This window comes from Theobroma cacao, chromosome 6, assembly GCF_053813885.1.
Source record: "Theobroma cacao isolate CCN51 chromosome 6, ASM5381388v1, whole genome shotgun sequence".
In the NCBI taxonomy this organism is placed as follows: domain Eukaryota; kingdom Viridiplantae; phylum Streptophyta; class Magnoliopsida; order Malvales; family Malvaceae; genus Theobroma; species Theobroma cacao.
This window is the reverse complement of record NC_142644.1, coordinates 2,716,264-2,725,674: the sequence shown is the minus strand read 5'-3', so window position 1 is coordinate 2,725,674 and position 9,411 is coordinate 2,716,264. Positions and strand designations below refer to the sequence as shown.

General features: G+C 31.6%; 1 pseudogene across 1 annotated transcript; it reads left to right on the top strand.

Annotated features, from left to right (window-relative positions):
* Window positions 1-200: 200 nt before the first annotated feature.
* Window positions 201-7,812, top strand: LOC18595296 (disease resistance protein RPV1-like; annotated as a pseudogene). The gene is made up of 8 exons (XR_016026906.1): window positions 201-318; window positions 513-1,048; window positions 2,679-3,819; window positions 3,907-4,242; window positions 4,325-5,196; window positions 5,281-5,722; window positions 7,124-7,254; window positions 7,341-7,812. The product of XR_016026906.1 is annotated as a disease resistance protein RPV1-like (transcript).
* Window positions 7,813-9,411: the final 1,599 nt, after the last annotated feature.

Genomic DNA, 9,411 nt, shown 5'->3' with positions numbered 1-9,411 from the left:
ATACACTTTTACTGAGTCAAATATTGTGATACGTCAACCCCAACCCCAAAGTCTAAGTCATGCAGATAACGAATCATGATGTTTTGCCTTAAGTCCAATTCTTTGTTCAATGGTGTGAAAAGTCAGCTGAAAATGACAACAAATAAAAATAAATACGTATTAAAGAGGGCTTTATCATGTCAATTCTTAATTGATAAGAACACATCCTGTCTAATTTCTTAAAAAATGCAAAAGTTATCTATTTCTTGATCATTTCTGGTTTTACAATCCATTTTCTCTTCGTAGAGAGTACAAGTGCAACGAAAGGCTGTTAGCAAGGTGCTGTCTTGTCTAAATTCATTTACCAGCTTAAGTATGATCTTAGCTTAAGTATGATCTTTAATCCTAGCTCTAGCTTTAGCTTTAACTTATATAACTACTTATTTTTAATTCTTTGATCTTGGTTATATATAAGGCTTTCAAATTTGTTTATTAAATTCTTTCCTTTGATGAGTTGTTCTATATTTTTTTAGGTGTCTCATCAGCCAATACAAATTCTTTTGTGTTATTCTTCAATGGCTGTTTCAATGGTCCAGGAGTCCTCTTCATCAATTTCTCAATATACTTATCATGTATTCTTAAGTTTTAGAGGTGCAGATACACGTAAGAACTTTACGGATCATCTTTACATGGCTTTAGTGCATGCAGGAATTCACACATTTAGAGATGATGATGAAATTGAGAGAGGGGAGAACATAAAAGACGAAATTGAAAGAGCATTGCATGACTAAAAAATGTCTATAATTGTCTTTTCAAAGAATTATGCTTCATCAACATGGTGTCTTAACGAACTTGTCAAGATAATGGAACATAGGAAATTCTCCAAACACATTGTTTTGCCAATTTTCTATGATGTGAATCCATCTCAAGTCAAGAAGCAGACAGGGAGTTTTGCAGAAGCGTTTGCTAGACATGAAGAGAGCTTCAAGTATGAGATGGACATGGTACAAAGATGGAGGACTGCTTTAAGAGAAGTTGCGGATTTGTGCGGCATGCTTCTAGAAGATAGGTAAGCAAGTTTGAAACTATTCGATCCTTTCTTAAAAATTGCAATCCTATATATGCCCACAATTTCATGATAGTTTTTTCACTTCGTGATTGAATATTTTAATGTTTCTTTGACTTGATAAAGGACTGTTAAACTCCCAGTTGAGGTTTAATTTCAAAGCATAAATCTTCTCTTCCTTAGCCTCGTAAAGATGAACATTGAATTTCAATCTTGCTTTCGATTTATAGGGCCATCGAATGTAACTAAAAGCACCAATCTAGTGAAAAATAATTTCTCAACCTGCCTCATGGGTCATGAAATGATTGCCCCATTTTTTTTTATAAATTTCTCAAATTGTTATTTTTCATATCCTAAGTTGACATTCCTATTAGTGTTTCTTATATTACACAATAAATTTCACATGACCAAAAAGTTATAATGACTAGAGATAAAGACATAATTTCAATGAAACCAATACACTTTTCTTAAATTCTGTAATATTAAAAATAGGGACCAACAAAAAGAATTAGAAAAACATAAAAATGGCCAAATAACCCGTACTTGATGGGTTTTGTCTTGCCCCAACCTGATAGGACTATTTTTTTTTTTTTGAAAATTGGGGGTCGAAGCAGGTTGGGTCGAGTTTTACAATTAAACAATTAGGCCGAGGTTGGGGTCAGGTTTAGGGTGCCCACCTTGAGGTATAATAGAAAGTATTTTATTTAATTTTATATCTACAGATATATGTATAATATATTAATAAATTTATAAATTTATTATTTAGTATTAATTAGAGATATTATCTTAATAATATATTTGCAAGGGATAGAAGTTTAACTGCTTTTGGTTGGTTTAGGACATGTTTAGACGGGCCTAATATTCTTTGTTTTGCCTTTTCCCAAATGGTGGCTGCTGGATTTGGTTTGGGAGATGATAATTCTTGTAGATCCGGGTATCCCTAAACCCGGGAGCTAGTTTCTTTGGAGTTATTTTATTTCCGCTATAAAATAATAAAATTCATAGTAATTTAAACTATGATAATTACAATAAAATTTGGAAAAAACACTTAATAATATAATATATTTAAAAGTAATTAAGATGTAATTTACATTAAAAATAAAAAATTACATGAAAATAAAAATAATATAATATAAAAAAAAGGATTTTGAGGTAGAAGAGGTCGAATGCAGGTTATATAGTTTTTTGCGTTCGAGGTTGGGTATTAAAGTTGATAACCCAGTGTCAAGGTGAAGCAAGTTTAGAATAAGAAAATATTGAGTTGGGTTGGGTTTGGAGCGGACGATATTCATTGCCATCTCTAATTTTTTTGAGTGGTACCTTTCAAGATACAAATAAAGAAAGAAAGTTCCATTTTTTTTTTAATGTGAAGAAAGTAACTTATTAAGTAAAATAGTTCATGAGATTTCTAAAAAAGAGTCCTTAATATTTAACATACATTTAAAAATTTTAACATAGGTAAGATGAGTTAAGATGAAATTAAAAATCAAAATTATGTAAACAACAAACAAAGTTAAAAAGGTTTTTACTCAATTTTCATGATGTCATTTGCTAAGTTTTATATATATATTTTTTGAAAAGTGCTAAGTTATATTTTGAATATATTAACACTTATATATTTTAACATTTGTAGATATGAATCACAATTCATTCAAGATATTATTAAACAAGTTCAAAATAAACTCCATCGCACCATTTTATATGTCCCTCCCTATTTAGTTGGAATAGATGCTCTTGCAGCACACATTAATTGGTGGTTGAGAGATGGGTCAAATAAGGTTGGCATGGCAACAATTTGCGGAATTGGAGGGATTGGGAAGACAACCATTGCCAAACTTGTTTACAATCAGAATTTCCAAAGATTTGAAAGTTACAGTTTCCTTGCTGATGTTAGAGAGACTACTCAAGAAAGCAATGGTCTGGTTCAATTGCAAAGACAACTTATTTCAGATATCTTGAAGGGGAAAGCTAACAAAATATACAATTTAGATGATGGAATCACTAAGATCAAAGAAACTATATGCCATAGACGTGTGCTTCTTGTCCTAGATGATGTGGATGATTCAAAAAAAGTAACTGAAATAATTGGAGTGCAAATTCCTTTTCATCCAGGAAGTAAAATCATTGTAACTAGCAGGCATCGATGTCTACTGAGTGATCTTTTTATTAAGCAAATGTTTGATCTTGAAGCATCATCCAATTATGGAGACTTATGCAAGGTATTTGAAGTAAAAGAATTAGCTTTCAATGAATCACTTCAACTTTTTAATTGGTATGCCTTCAGACAGAATGATCCAATTGAAAGTTATATGGATTATGCAAAGAGTATAGTGAAACATTGTGGTGGGCTTCCATTAGCTCTTCAAGTTTTGGGTTCTTCTTTGTCTAGTAAAAGTATAAATGTGTGGAGAAGTGCATTAGAGAAATTGAAAGCAATCCCTCATAGCAAAATTCAAAAGATTCTAAGAATAAGTTATGGTTCCCTACAAGATGATCATGATAAAAATCTATTCCTTGACATAGCTTGTGTATTCATCGGGAAGGATAGAGATTACACAATTAAAATTCTAGATGGTTGTGATTACTATACAGTAATTGGTATAGAAAATCTCATAAATAGGTCTCTTTTGGTTATTAATGAAAGAAACAAGTTGATGATGCATCAAATGATTAGAGATATGGGAAGGCACATTATTCGTCAAGAATCTTTTGACCTTGGCAAACGAAGCAGGTTGTGGCATAAGGACGCATTTGATGCATTAAGAGAAAAAATTGTAAGAGAGATTTCATTTTCTTCTACTCTTTTTATTCAATTTTCTAATATCGTACTTTTTTAAACTAAAAAATTCTTTCTCCAACAGGGCACACAAACAATCAAGTGCCTTACCATTGGCTTTCAAAGATTGCTAGAAGATAAGCACGGAAAGGCAACTGCAAATCATTCAAAAAATTCATTTCTCATGTCAAATGAGGTACATATAGAAACTAATGCTTTTGCAAAGATGCAGAGACTTAAACTACTTCAACTAGATTATGTAAAACTTAAAGGAGACTACAGAGACTTCCCTAAGAGCTTAATATGGTTGTGTTGGCATGGATTTCCTCAAGAATTTCTTCCTAAAGATTTAGATATTTCTAGGCTAGTTGTTCTTGAGATGTGCAACAGTAGCCTCAAATGTGTTTGGAATGATACAAAGGTGTGATACTACTTAATTTCTCTTTACTTTTTGTAAAGCAAAAACAAAATTATAAGGCTAATTTTTTTTTCCTTTTCTACAGTACTTTCTTCCAAACTTGAAGATCCTTAATCTCAGTCACTCCCATGGTCTTCTCAAAATCCTTAACTTATCAAGTCTTCATAGTCTCAAAGGTTGATGCTGAAAGATTGCACAAAGTTGATTGAGGTTGATCAATCTATTGCTGAGATAAAGACTCTTGTTGTTTTAAACCTTAAAGGTTACAAAAATCTAAGAAAACTTCCAAGGACAATTGGTTCGTTAGAATATTTGGAAGAACTTATTTTATCTGGTTGCTCAACATTTAATGATGCACCTAGGGATTTGCAGAATATGAAATCATTGAGGGTGCTTAACTTAGATGGAACTCCTATCTATGAATCCAATTCCTGGTTGTCTTGGTTATCACTAAAAAGAAGCAAAGAGTTGGGTTTCTTTTGGGCATCTTTGCCATGTTCTTTGGTAAAGTTGAGTCTTGAAAGTTGCAGACTATCTAATGATGTTATGGCTGTTGATTTGAGTTACTTACCTTCCTTGAAATCATTAAATTTAAGTAGAAACCCAATTCCTAGCCTTCCTGAGAGCATTATCCACCTTACAAACCTTGATGAACTTCTGCTGATTTGTTGCAAAGAGCTCCAATGGCTTCCAAAGCTTCCAACGAGTGGCTTGCGTGTGATAACGTCTCAATCATTGTATAGGATTTCATGTCTGCCATGCTTACTAAATTTGAAAAGGTGTATTGTCTTTGGTTGTGAAAAGCTAACTGAGGTTGAAGGTGTGTTCAAGTCGGAACCAGTTGAAAACTTTGAAGTGGAAAAGATCAAAAGCTTATTCAATATGGACTTGATCAGAAGCATTAAGTTGAAAATTTATAACTATCTTACGGACACAAAAATGGTGGCTACCACCCAGGTCTTTTCTCAGTCTACTAAAAATTTTTATTTTCTTCTTATACATTATTTAATACTTTCATAAATAATGGTTTTAATGTCTCAGATATTTCATGATGGCGACATAACTAGCTGCTTTGTCTTCGGAAATGAGGTTCCAATCTTATTTGAGTCTCGCTCTAAAGGGTCTAAAATTTCTTTTTCTTTGCCACAAAATCCTGGTGAAAAAGTTTGTTGGTTAAAACTATGCATAGTATATTCTCTTGTTAGTGATGAGATATTTGAATATCTAGCATCGGTGCAAATTGTTAATGAGACCAAGAAGTTGACGTGGTCTTATTTCTCAAGTTTCATTGGAATTCCTAAAACCAATAGTAACACAATCTTATGGCTAATCCATTGGCCAATAATGGATTATCAGTTGGAACATGGTGATTTAGTGAGCTGCAAATTATCAACTTCTGGTTTCAATGTAAGAGAATTTGGTGTTACTTGTGTATCAAAAACCAAGGTTATGTATGAAGATGATACTCCACAATACTCTCAAGGTATGATTGCACCTAATAGCATTTATAAGAACTTTTTATCTTTTTGGCTTGACTTTATATATCAATTGTTTCTTATATCTTGCTTTTTTCATGGAAATTTTTTAAATTAATATATGAATTTTTGAGATAAAAAAAACTAAGTACACGATATGTTAGCATGTCAAAGCATTATCAATTATGACATGTTAGAATGTTATGTCAATGTCACATAATATAAAATGATAAATGACACTTTGATTAAGTCAATCTTTAATTATAAAGACTTATTGGATTCAAAATAAAAGCACAATGACTTATTTGACTCAAAATAAAAGTATAAGAACTTGATTAATGCAATAAAAGTGTAAAGGTTTGTTTAAATTTTCTTAAATAATTTAAGGATTTTTTTAGATATTATGTCAAAAATATTTTTAATACTTAAATAATAAATAGGAAAAAATAGGCCTTATTGCCCAAGCTTAAGTTTTTGAATTGTTAATTGAGCTTGGTCTATCTTATAAGCACCTATAGATGCTTGCTTTAGGTCAAAATATTTATAAATCACCCTAGGTTAACTATAGCAATAAATATAAAAAGAGCTAATGATGATAGGATTGTTGGATTGCACCTTATTACAAGATATTGTTTTTTTTTAAGGCCTACCTTGACGATATTATCATTTTGAAAAAAGGCACCTTGTGAGGGAACATGTCTTTATTTATAAGTTACAATTCAATCTTTGGTTCTTAAAGATGTGGAATCTAATTTTTTTCAAAAAAAGAAAAGATGTGGAATTTTTTCCCTCAACATTAACACCCCAATCAGAGTAGATTGTGTTTTCTTTGAAGGTCAGTATGGGAGTCCCACAAACAAAGCCATTTGTTAATGCTAGATTTATTGGACTACATTAGATTACAAGATATTATCTATTTTGAGATTTGTTATTGCAATTTTGTTCTTTTGAAAAAAAGTACCTCGTAGGGAAAAAGTATGCCGTTACTTATAAGTCATATATAATCAAGTCCTCGATTCTTAAAAATGGAAGATCTTTCCCCCTTAACAAAAGCCTTTTCACTTATAATATTGTTCCTATTCTTATACATATGATCTTAAGCTACAAAAATGATATGTAGCATTTTCTCATCTATTCTTGTCCTTTTCCTATAATTTCAACCTAAGTCTTCTAAATTAATTGGGTCTCAAATTCTTAGCATTCTTTTAATATATTAATATTAATTTTAACCTGGATCCTAATTTAAAATTTAATTTTTTTTTTCATGCACCACTATACTATTGTATCTTCAAGGCTTTTTTTGTTGTATTTTTAAATTCAATTTTTTTATACACGAATACTCATGGAAATGTAGTATTTGATTATTAAAATTGTATAATAATGACATATTTATTTTTTTCATCTTTTAGAAAATGAAGATATTTGGAGAGAGATTGAGTTGAAAGTTAATGAAGAATTACTCAAATTGGGCTCAAGTGGAAATATCAAAGTGCAAATTTACAATGATTTAGAGGAATAAAAAATGATTGCTTCCCCTAAGGTTTCCTTGATCTCCTTTCTAATATTTTTGGTTTATTATTCTTTTCTTTCTTTTTATAACTTATAATTAATTTAATATTGTTACAGGTGTTATATGATTGTGGGATAATTAGCATGTATGATATATATGACCTTCCAAAGGGTCGGTACGACTATCATGCTGTCGGAAACAAGGTTTCATTTGTAGTGGCCCGAAGCCTTGGTCAACATATTGTCTATCTAAACTTGGGGGCCATTCTTTTTAAGGAAGACAATAAAATATTTGATTTTTTATCACGTATTGAGATTGTCAACAAGACCAAAGATACTAAATAGATCTATTATAAAAATTTCATCGGAATTCCTAACGCCAAGAACAATATTTTTTGGTTTAGTTCTTGGAGATTTATGGGTGAATTGGAAGAAGGTGATCAAGTGAGTTGTACAGTATTTTCTGATTTATATGTAAAAGAATTTGTCATTGATCTCGTATATGAACTTGATGACGACCTTCAGCATAAATGCAACTCTGCTGGTCAACATTTGCAAGGTAATACTATATATTCTTGTTGGCTTTTTCCTCTTTTTTTATATCACTTGTTCAAGTCTCAAAGGACTCTTTATAGGATTCAGAGTTTAGACAAATTAGAGTAATTATATGTAGGATCATGATGAAGCAAATAGGACAATTCATCTACTTCTTGTTGTAATTAAAAGATTCATGCCCTAAAATGGTTTTTGACATATCAATGCAAGAATTGTCATTGATAGCAAAGGTTCTTTGTTTTCTGTTTTAATTTCATATCACCTCCATGTTGTTATTTCTCTCTCCTCTCTTAAGGTCTTATCTATTACCATGCCCAAATCAACACCCCAAAATAAAAAGGATGAGCATGGTTTGGTTTGGATCAGTTTTTCAAGGGTAAATCTAGATCAAATTGCAAATTTTGGTTTTTATTTAAAAAAAAAAACAAATCATATTGTAATGAAAATCAAATTAAAATATAATAATTCAGTTTGATTAATTTGGTTTTTTTTTTTTGAATGGCATCATATGTTATTAAAATGATAGAGCCTCATCAGCAGATGAGAACTCTTCAATACAAGGTGCCACAAACAGAAACAGAGAACAAATGGAAAACGTTCTCAAGACCAATGCAGACAATAAAAACAAGTGGAAAGTCATCAAAAGAAGACAGAAACAACACTAAGGGAACCCATAAGGAAAAAAAAAAACTAAGCAAACAGTTAAAGATGATCAGTTGAGCGATCCACTGCCAATTTGGCAAGTCTGTCAGCCAGGTGATTAGCCTTTCTTGATGTATGAATAACAGACCAATTCTTGATTTTGTTCTTCAAACAATTGATATGGTCATGATCCCTTTAAATCTCCAAGGAACAGAAAATGTTTGGTTAACCCACAAACAGCATTAGACGAATCAAATTCAACAATGAAGGAATGAATACAGCACCATGAAAAAGCTACAAAAAGATAAAAAAAACTTCCTTAATAGCAAGGATTTCTTCCATATTGGAATCACCATGGCCAAGCGGTTTGGAAAAGAGGATTTTAACATGTTCTTCATGATTATGCATTGCACCACCCATACCAGAAGGACTGGGGCAACCCCGAGCAGCACCATCAATATTGAACTTCATAAAACCCATCGAAGGTTTACCCCAATCACACTTCTTCCTAGATTTTTACTTGGAACATGGAGCATTAATACAAGTTGGCAAAGAAAACATATCAGTAACAGAAGAATTAACCTGTGGCAATTTGGCTCTTATCCACCATCTCACTTTAAGCTTCACAATATGAAAAATGTACCTATGATCCCAAAGATTATCATTAAAAACAAGATTGTTTCTATGAATCCAAATAGTCCAAAGGATCACCAAAAAAACCAGTCGCCAAACGGAGTTGCGATCATAATCAGAAAATTTATCATTCCAGGCAATGAAAAGATCACACATCTTACCAAGAAAGACCCTTGAGATGCCCCAAGCTTTAAGTCACCAAGTCCATACTTTCCAAACATCCTGACATTCATTAAATAGGTGGTCAATATACCCAATTTCATAACTACAAATAGGACCAAGGGTAGAATTATGATTGATAATTCATCTTTTTAGTAATTCAGCTTTCACAACAATACCACCTTTCATGACTTGCCAA